The 9990-nt window shown below is 40.2% G+C and overlaps 1 protein-coding gene across 1 annotated transcript in view; it reads left to right on the top strand.

Moving 5' to 3' along the window:
• The first annotated feature begins 223 nt into the window (after positions 1-223).
• IL12B (interleukin 12B) overlaps positions 224-9990 on the top strand; it is a 34717-nt gene continuing 24950 nt past the window's right edge. Inside the window, exon 1 of the mRNA XM_082255575.1 lies at positions 224-316. The gene's annotated coding sequence lies outside the window, so the exon portion shown is untranslated. The remainder of the gene's footprint in view (positions 317-9990) is intronic.

The raw sequence follows: 9990 nt of genomic DNA, 5'->3' as shown, positions 1-9990 counted from the left end.
ACAGGTATAGGAAGGCAAGGTACACTAAAATGAGTGACATATCTGTACAGTATATCATGTTCTTCCACTTCACACATAATGAAAGAGGAAGAGGAAACCATTAAGCAGCCTTAGAAAAATAAAAAAAAATTATGAGACCTTTTAGCTTCCTCTAGGATTGGGGCATTACCAGTGACATCATTAGATGTTCTCATATTTCTATATAACCCTGGATCCTCTGCAGTCTACGGATTGTGATATTTGGTTGGAACAAGGAAGCAAAGGTACTCACATCATTGCAGCAGCTTCAGGCTCTGTTCCAGCAACATACGCAAAAGTAAGATGCCTAAGGTTATTGTTTTGTTTAGAGCATTTTAGTACATGTATATCATGGGTATACTTTAGTTAGTTGTGTGTCTTTTCTATAGGAAAATGTGTTATATCATTAATTTACTAGCTGCTTTTTTGTTCTCATTTGCTTAATATTGTAGCTGTTATTTCTACCTTAAAATGCATCTAAGAAAATGTAATATGGTCTTTGGATGCGCTGGCTCCATTTTTTTTTTCAGACAATTTTCTTCTTTTTTTTTTTTTTTTACACCTGTGGCGCTTGCCAGCAGTGCCAGGAGAAGGTCATCCAGCGCCCAGGGCGAAGATGTCAAACTGCACCCCCCCCCTTCCCTTAGGGTTAGGGTTAGGGTGAGGGCACCCCCATCCCTGCAATAAACCATTGGGCCCAGGGCAAAGATGCCAAACTGCGCCCCCCCTTACCTTAGGGTTAGGGTGAAGGCACCCCCATCCCTGCAATAAACCATTGTGCCCAGGGCAGCCATCCCTCCTGCCCACCCCTGCTTGCCAGTATCACATTTCCTGTCCTAGGGTGACAACACCTTCTCACTACTATTTAATTGGAGGACAAGATATGCCAAGCTGGGACAGGACTAGAGAACACGTCCCCCTATCCTCATCTCCATAACACAATGGAGAGAGGTGATCTGTAGTTCATAGAACTAGACATGGAAAGTTTGATAACAATTGTTGTGACTTCACAGCAGTGGGATGCTGGGAGGAATTCAATAAGAAAATAAGGACTATGTTTGGCCTTTTTAAAATAGCCTGTGCCGAAAATCAAAAAGCTCTATTACCCGTTTCAATAACTTTATCAACACTTGAGGCAGATTCAGGTAGTTCTTAATAGCGCCACTTGTACAAAGCCTTGTGCGCTTGTGCGCTCTCAGTGCACCTCCACACTCGGTGTGCATTAGACATTTGTTTAGTTCCGAATAAATATTCTGACTACGTTTTCATCATTCTGAGATTTGGATATCTCCGAATATCCGAATTACCAAATGCTCCAAATAACAAAACAAAATTCATCTGAATTTCTGAAATTCGACTTGAAATTTGAATTGAATTTTACATCGAATTCCATTCTAATTCGAACTGTAAACATATTTCTGAAATCAAAGACTGTAGGAGAGATTTACTAAAATTGGTGAACACAGAATCTTGTGCATCTCTTCATAGTAACCAATCAACTTCTAGGTTTTAATTTCAAAGCTTAATTGAACAAGCTAAAGTAAGAACCCAATTGGGTACTATGCACAGCTGCACCAGATTCTGTGTGCACCAGTTTTAGTAAATTCCCCCCTGTGTGTGTTATTAGAGTACCATTTCGAAATAATGCTCTTTTTGTTAAGCCAAAGATGATTTAGAGTCATTACAATCATTTGATAAAAGATTTTTCTTATGTTTGTTCACTTTGCCGCATTCAAATCGAAAAAAAAAAATTTAAAATTTTAATTCGAAATTTATCGATTCGAACGTTTCAAATCAAAAAATCAGTAAATTCAAAGAAAATTCAAAAAAGGCATAAAACGAGTTCCAAATATGAATTGCGAATACGAATTGAACAAATCAACATAATTTACTAAACGGAATATCTAGATTAACAAATTAAACAGAAACAAATTTTTTCACCATGCACATGTCTCAGGTTCATGTACCTGTCTACAACAGGTACATAAATCTGTCACCCACACCAGCATTTGGCGTATTGGAATTCCATAGAGCGTCATAGACACTCTTTATGAATTCAATTGACTGTGTTGTCAGCTAAAACAGGAAGTTACAAGCACAGGGGATTTCTGGAAGGTCAACAGGTATTTCTCTGTACATGCAACATTTTTAACGAGACAACATATGGGGAAATATGGATTTATTGGAGAGACAGTAAGTGCTCACTATGCTTTGTGAAGGAGGTGAAGCTAAGATAAGGTGAACTTTACTCTGAATACCTAAGCAGATGCAAGGGAAATAGAAAAAGAGGATGTTTGCTTGTATATAATCCTAGGATTAATGTTTTTTCTTTCTTTTTTTTTTTTTTTTCTTATAATGCAAGCAGAGAAAGTGCTTGTTTTTAGCCTCTTGCAGTTCCTGTGCAGCAAGGCTTAGACTGAGGGAGAGAAAAGCAGCATAGAGAGTTAAATAACTGCGCTGCAGTGTTCAATGCTATCCAGAAACATGCTGATAGGAGGAGCAAACAGAGTGACAGAGAGAATGAGAGGAGAGTTGTAAGTGTTAATGAAATGGAGCGGATTAAAATATGCCTTCTGTTCTGTACTGTGTGGCAGAGCCGTGTAAATCCCAGAGCTGGAAAGACAGAAATTCAAATTCTTTGTCAGGTAAAATAGCCCCCCTTTATGTATTTCATCTGCTGGTTCAACTCTTTGCCTGGAGTTTTATCTTTAATTGTTGTTTTAGTTAAAAAATACATTTATAACATTAAGAATAATATTAAGGGATATTGGAAAGACCAATTTAACAATGTAGTATTGGGCAGAATATGGAACATTAAACCATGTAGTCATATATTCAAACTTTTAATAATTTTTCATAATTTAAAATGACTATTTTAACTTTTTAAAAAGACATTTTGTAAAATTAGTTTGAATTGTTTTCTAACCCATTTTGTATAGCTTGGTTTTAGCATTTTATTTAATTTTAGTGATTTTGTTATACATTGATTTTCTTTTTTTTTTAGCTCCCAGTATATAATTTCAAATATAATTTAGCTCTTTGGTAAAATATGAAGATCTATACCAACCTTTCCCAACCTTTTCAACACAGAGGAACCCTTGAAATAAATTTCTGGTCTCGGGGAACCCCTGCTAAAAATTAAAAATTTACAACTCCTGATACTTTAGTGTGACAATCAGTGGGAAGAATGCTCCTTACTCTTGTCATCATTGGGAAGAATGACCCCCTTACAGATAGCTAAAAGGAACAATGGTGTCATTGGAACCTTATCTGAGATGCAGAAATTGCCCATTGTTCAAGGAACCTCTAGCAACCTCGAGAGGAACCCTGGTTGAGAAACCCTGATCTATGCTAATGACAATGAGTAAGACTGTTTCCATAGAGCAGCTTTGTGTGACAAAATAGCAACAAAAGTACGCAGCTCTTTCCCCTGGCAGAATTACAGAGGGGTAAAACCAGGACTGAAATTACCATAAAGGATTCTTGGCCTGTGACTGGGGCTGCAGGGTAAGAAGGTACCAAGTATCAGATTTTACAAACTAACAACATTTTTCTTATTTAGATTCTGTTTTGGGGCCACCTCAGGATACTTGTTGCTATATTCAGCAAAATAACTGTAAGGGGAATGGGGTATATGTTATGTAGAGAGGAGTCAGGTGGCTCTTTACAGTTCAAGAAATGTGAAACCCATCTTTGCTTTTTTTTTGGGGGGGGGGGGGATCTGTATAGTTGAAAAGTAGTTCTGTATATAAAGCAGACCTCATGCTGCCACAAATAGGACCTTCTAGCACTAGATTTTACTAAAATAATCAAAAGTAAAGGTGAGAAAAATGAATCAGTTAACCTGGCCATTACCTAAAAAAAATGACAAATAATACAATCTCTGCTCATCCTCAACCACATCATCGTATTTTCCAGAACCAGATGCTGTGTAGCGCTATGGCACTTGATCTTAAAATTGAATGATCAGATTTTGAAGATATCTCCAATTGTCTGGCACTGTACGGCACATAATTTAAACCTGACTAGGGAGGAAATAAATAATCATACTTAGCAACCACTTTAAGACCAGCCTTTTTTCGGACATTTGTTGCTACAAGTAAAAATCTGTATTTTTTGCTAGAAAAATACTGGGTGGTTGATGCAATATTTTATGTCACACTGTATTTGTGTAGCGTTCTTTCATATACAATTTTTTCTTTTTAAAAAATACAATTTAATGAATATACACTGAGTAATTAGATACCTAGCATATTATGCAAAATGGCACACACTCTTGGAATAGTGACAACTATGGTACCAAAAGGCGACGCTTTGGAAATGTTTTACAGGTTACCTGTTTAGGCCTCTTGGACATGATCGTCCTTTTTGAGCATCTACTTTTTCAGACTTTTTTTTGTATGTATTTGCACGTATTTACGTGTGCAATTTTTACGCAATTGCACGAAAACGTATTCTCTTGTGCACAATATGCACAATATGTAAATGATTCCAAATGTTTCCCTTTATACATCCTTTTGTTCGATAGACTATGTTTACCTACTTCTGTTACCTGGGAAAACGTTAATAAAAACATTGAAAAAAAAAAAATGATGTGTTTAAGCCTGAGAACCGGAAGTGACGCCAGAGTTCACTCCGATCCTCCAAGGGCATAAAGCCAAGTGGGGGCTATGTTGCCCCCACTCGGCTTCCTGCCTAGCCATCAAGCGCATCGGATCGGTTCAGGGTTTACCGATGACCAGGAAGCGGCGGGATGGGTGGACTTCTCCCGCCGCCTATAAAAGTGATCCCGTGGCGAATTTGCCATCGGGATCACCGTTATCTGAAGGCCGGCCACCTAAGGGAATAAACAATACTGGGGTTACGGCAGCTAGCTGCTGCCATAACCCTGGTATTTAAAGATATAACCATGACATACATTCCCAGTTAGGCAAGTGGATTTATCCTTGTGATTTTTTCTTCATTCTTACCTATTTTTGTTCTGCTTCTGTGCTGCTTGTGTCCTTGTTCCCATCAGGGGCGTAACTACAGAGGTTGCAGGGGTTGCAATTGCAACCAGGCTCAATGCTCCAGGGGACCGGGGGGCCCTTCATGATTTCTTGCACCTGGGCCCTGAAGGTTTAGTTACGCCTCTGGTTCCCATGCTGCCATTTTTAAAACTAACTTGATACTGCACATGAGTGAACAGTGGTGACATAGCCTCGGTCTCACTGATGCCACTGGGAAGGCAACATCTCCATAGCCATCAGGAAAATCCCATACCTAAACTGCGAGATCAAACGCTTGTTGCGGACCCTTTTTTTATTTATTTTTTTAATCAGAATATAGTTTATAACCAACTTTTAACAGTACAATGAACAATGCTCATTCCAGAGTATTACAATATACAATACTTTCACGGAATACAAAGTAGAATAATGTTCTTGTACAAAGACAAAGCAGGTTTATAAAATTAATTGAACCTGAGATGTCATTAGTCATTATATCTCACAGTGTATGCATCCCTAGGTATGGTTTAAGAAGACATTCTCATCATCTCTCTTACCCAGTACTTTAAATTAAACTCACTCCAAGAGGACAAACAGAGCGGTTGAGTTCCCACTTTAAGTTAATAGCCTATCAAGAATTAGGTCCAATGGAGCCAAGCCAGGTGTAGCTAGTCAGCATCCCCAGATCTTATTGAACCGGGTCAGGTTGCCTCTATGCTGATATATCAAGCGCTCATATCTCAAAGTTAATCCCATGTTGGCTAACCACGTCTCTAAATTTGGAGAGGTTTGAGAAATCCAATCTTGCAAGATCAGCTTTCGAGCTTGGAACAGTGCTCTGGACACCGCCTCTCTGACATATATGTCTGTTATAACCTCATCCAGTATACCCAATTAGCAAGGTGTGGGTCAAGAGAGATGGTTACTTAAAAAAATATTCTTAATGATGTTTACTATGCCAGTCCAAAAGCAGTGCAACGTTGAGCACCACCAAAGGAGAAGTATCAGTTCCCCTTTAGCTCCCTTGCATCTCATACACAATGAGTCTGGGGGGAGTCCAAGAGTAAACAATGGGGTATGATGAACCCACAAAAATATATATAGTTGGGACAGTCTTTGGGTTACATTTAAAGAACAGCCGTGGACAGATTCCAGGGCCTCGGACCACTGATCCCTATCTATATAACCCAAATCCTCCACTCACTTTTCCATAGTCGTGTTGGGAAAATACTCAAGATACTCTGGCAGCAGCATCGCATAGCACCTGGAGATGAACTCTTTAGTGGATGTGGATTGCTGCATCATATTGAAAAGAGGATTGGGAGATAACACCGCCTGCTCTAAGGATGCTTGCGCTTTAATGGTGTGCTGAAATTTAAGGTAGGGGAAGTACATTTTGTTTGACAATCCATATCTGGCTTGTATCTGGGAAAATGGAAGGACCCTGCCATTGCTGAAAATGTGATGGAGGTGAGTAACACCATATGTTAGCCACCGGGCTGCACACTGCAGCTTTGCCAGTTCTGTGTAAGTATTGTTATTCCAGATGGGGCTGTAATTAGTAAATTCTGACACTCTTTGTAGCTGTTTTGCTTTGAACCAAATCTCATGAAGGAGCTCGGCCTCAAGGGCTTCTGGTAGAGTCTGAGCATTTACACAGTGTAACGCCACAGCTAATGTGGAATCAGTGTGTGTTTCCCCCTCGGCCGAAACATCATTAATGCCGTTTAGCAGCTGCTGCAGCTGGGCTGCCAGACAGTAGTGCCAAGGGGTCCGGGAAAGCTAGACCCCCCAGTATCCTTAGACCTGTGGAGTTGCTCCAGCCTGACTCTAGCAGGACCCGATTTCCAAAGTAGCGAGCAAAATATGGAATTTTCCATTAAAAATATTTTAAGGGGTATAACCACAGGTGTATTGTGGAGTAAATAGAGCAGCAGGGGCATTAAGATAATTTTTGCTAAATTAGCTCTACCCGCCACTGACAGCAGTGGTTTAGACCACAATTTCACCTTATCCCTAATCCGTGACAGCGGGAAAATATGTTCTAATAACAATAATCCACAATCTCAGCCGAGACTATGATTTCCAAATATCTGAACTGCCCCACTATAGGCACTGGGCAGAAAGAAGATAATTGGGGGTCAAGAGCTCAATCCAGCGGCAACAGGGCTGACTTGGTCAAGTTAATAGTCAAGCCTGAATAAATGCCAAATTGAGTCCATTACAGCTTGCAAAGGGGGTCCTGTGTTTCCCATCAAAAGCAGCATGTTGTCTGCATACAACATGAGCTTTTCATGGAGTGCACCAAATTTGAAGCTCTCAACCATGGAGCTGGTCCTAATTTTAGCTGCCAGGGGTTCTATTGCAAGGGCAAATAGGAGGGGGGAGAGAGGGCACCCCTGCCTAGTACCCCTACCCAGAAAAACTACCTGTGAGTTCCTGTCACCCTCCCAGATAGCAGCCTGTGGATTATGATACAATAAACTGACCCATATAATAAATCGTTCTCTGAAGCCAAATCTTTCTAGCACTGCCCACAAATAGCACCACTCCACGCTATCAAAGGCTTTGTTTGCGTCCAGCGACAAAAGCGCTCTCGCCCCTCTGTTATCAGCTGGTGTTTGCATATTTATATAAAGTCGTCTGAGGTTACAAGCAGTGGATTTGTTCGACATCAAGCCAGCTTGGTCTGCATGAACGATATCAGCAATTACTTTGTTAAGCCTCTGAGCCAGTACTTTAGCCAAAATTATTATTTCAGCTTGTAACAGGGAAATAGGTCTAAAGGAATTAGGCTCCGTAGCTGGCTTATCAGTCTTCAAAAGCAAAATAATACTAGCCCTGTTCATGGAAGGCGGTAACTGCCCATGCTCATGGGCCTAATTGAATACTTTCAACAGCTTAGGTAAAAGGATATCAGTGTGTTGTTGGAATACCTCCATTGGCATAATGCACTGTATGGCTTTTGAACTATGGCCAGTTGGACGAGGAGGGCCAATCAGGGGGCTTTTGGATTAACCCTGCACTGCTGTGCAATTCACAATAAATGGCAATGCAAGGCATGTCCAATAGAGCAGGTGTATTGCTATGCTTCATGGTAGCATAGGTTAGCATGTTTTTAGCATGTGTTTCTCCAACACACAAGCATGAATGGGCCCACAGAAGCTTCTTATCACACCCAAAAAAACATTAGGCCCAACATGGTATTGCACATGATGTTGAATTGTTTTGCACATTGAAATTTGCTGCAGGAAGTCAGCCTTCTAGCACTTGGAGAGGAAAACAATTACACTATTAACCTCCTTAGCGGTATTCCCGAGTGTGGCTCTGGGTTAAATTTCAGTGCCAAATGCGGTAACCCCGAGCCACACTCGGGGTACCGCTAGGGAGATCGCTGGATCCTGAAAGAGAGGGTACTCCAGCGATGTATCCCGGCGGTGTGCCAAAACCAAACACACTGATACATTACAAAATAAAATAAATTCACATTAGTTTGCCCCCCAGTGCCCTTTCCTACAGTTTTACTGTAGTTTTTATGTATATATATATATACGTATATATATATATATATATATATATATAAACACATATATATGTATATATATATATATATATATATATATGTATATATATATGTATATGTACAGTATATATATATATATATATATATATATATATATATATATATATATATACATTCATACATACTTTAACTTATTTATAGTTATTTATTATATTATAATTTATGATTTTGTGTTTCAAACTTTATTATACCCGTGATGTTATAAAGAAGAACGCACAGTAAAAAAAAAATCATATGTAAATAGTTGGTTTGGGCCGCTCGTTCTTAAGAATTACATGCAAAATAATGGTACTGCTTTCAGCACCTACAATCGGAAAGAATCATACCGCCAGGGAGGTTAAAGTGGAGTTCCACCCTATTTTTATACTTACCTCCATCTTCTCGCTCCGGGTCACCTGAAAAAGAAATGGATAATCGCATATTTTTTTTTTTTTTACTTACCTCGTAGCGAAGAAAATATACTTACCTTACTTCCTTCTTCCTCCTTCCTCGGCCGCGGCCCGTCGTCACTTCCTGGCTCTGCAATGATTCCTGGGAGCTGAACGTCATAGCTCCCAGGAATCATTGCGCCTGCACCGGCCCCGACGTCACTTCCGGGTCGCGCGCGTCATCCCCTTCTAAACAGCTTCTGGGCATGCCCAGAAGCTGTGGAGGGATGACGCGCGCGACCCGGAAGTGACGTCGGGGCCGGCGCAGAGCATCGTGGGACCAAAGAAGGCGGAAGAAGACGCCGAAGAGGACGCGCTGGCTTCAAGCTGCCCACATCTGAGATGGCAGCGCTGGACAAGACGTTTGCAAGGTAAGTATTTGTCCTAACAGGTAAGTGCAACCCGGGACAGATCAGAGGCTAGCCATTGTGGAATGCACTAGCCCTGACTGTCCCGGGGGTATTAAAAAAAAAAAAAAAAAATCCAGGGTGGAACTCCGCTTTAAGTTATATAAAAAAAATGATCACCGCATTCTTGGAAAACTTGCAGGTCCTTGTTAACAGCTGTTCTTATTTGACCTGCATTCTGGATTTCATAAAAAAAAAAAAAAAAGGGAATTTTATGGATTTGTTTGGGTTTTCTTACAAAAATGCAATATACAGAACAGGACATTAAATAGGGGGATCATAAGCATGAAGAGAAAGTGAAAGGGGGACAAACTATTAGGGAGTGAGACACATGAGAGGGGGGGGGGACATTACTTGAGGCAAGAAGACAATTTCTTTATAAAGGCTTCATAGCCTTATGTAACAATGCTTTCAAGTTTGGGTCCACATACAACATGGTCACAACACTGTGGTAGATATACAATGATCCTGCCAGAAAGCCTCGGCAGACAACTCAAGGAAAGGAATTCATTATGCCCTTGTATTAAATAGTGGTTTTATAGTGTAGCCAACACGTACCATGTCAC

This window comes from Pelophylax lessonae, assembly GCF_965119305.1.
Source record: "Pelophylax lessonae genome assembly, chromosome: 4".
NCBI classification, from domain to species: domain Eukaryota; kingdom Metazoa; phylum Chordata; class Amphibia; order Anura; family Ranidae; genus Pelophylax; species Pelophylax lessonae.
Note: the sequence above shows the minus strand (reverse complement) of the source record. Positions and strands in the feature narration are given on the sequence as shown.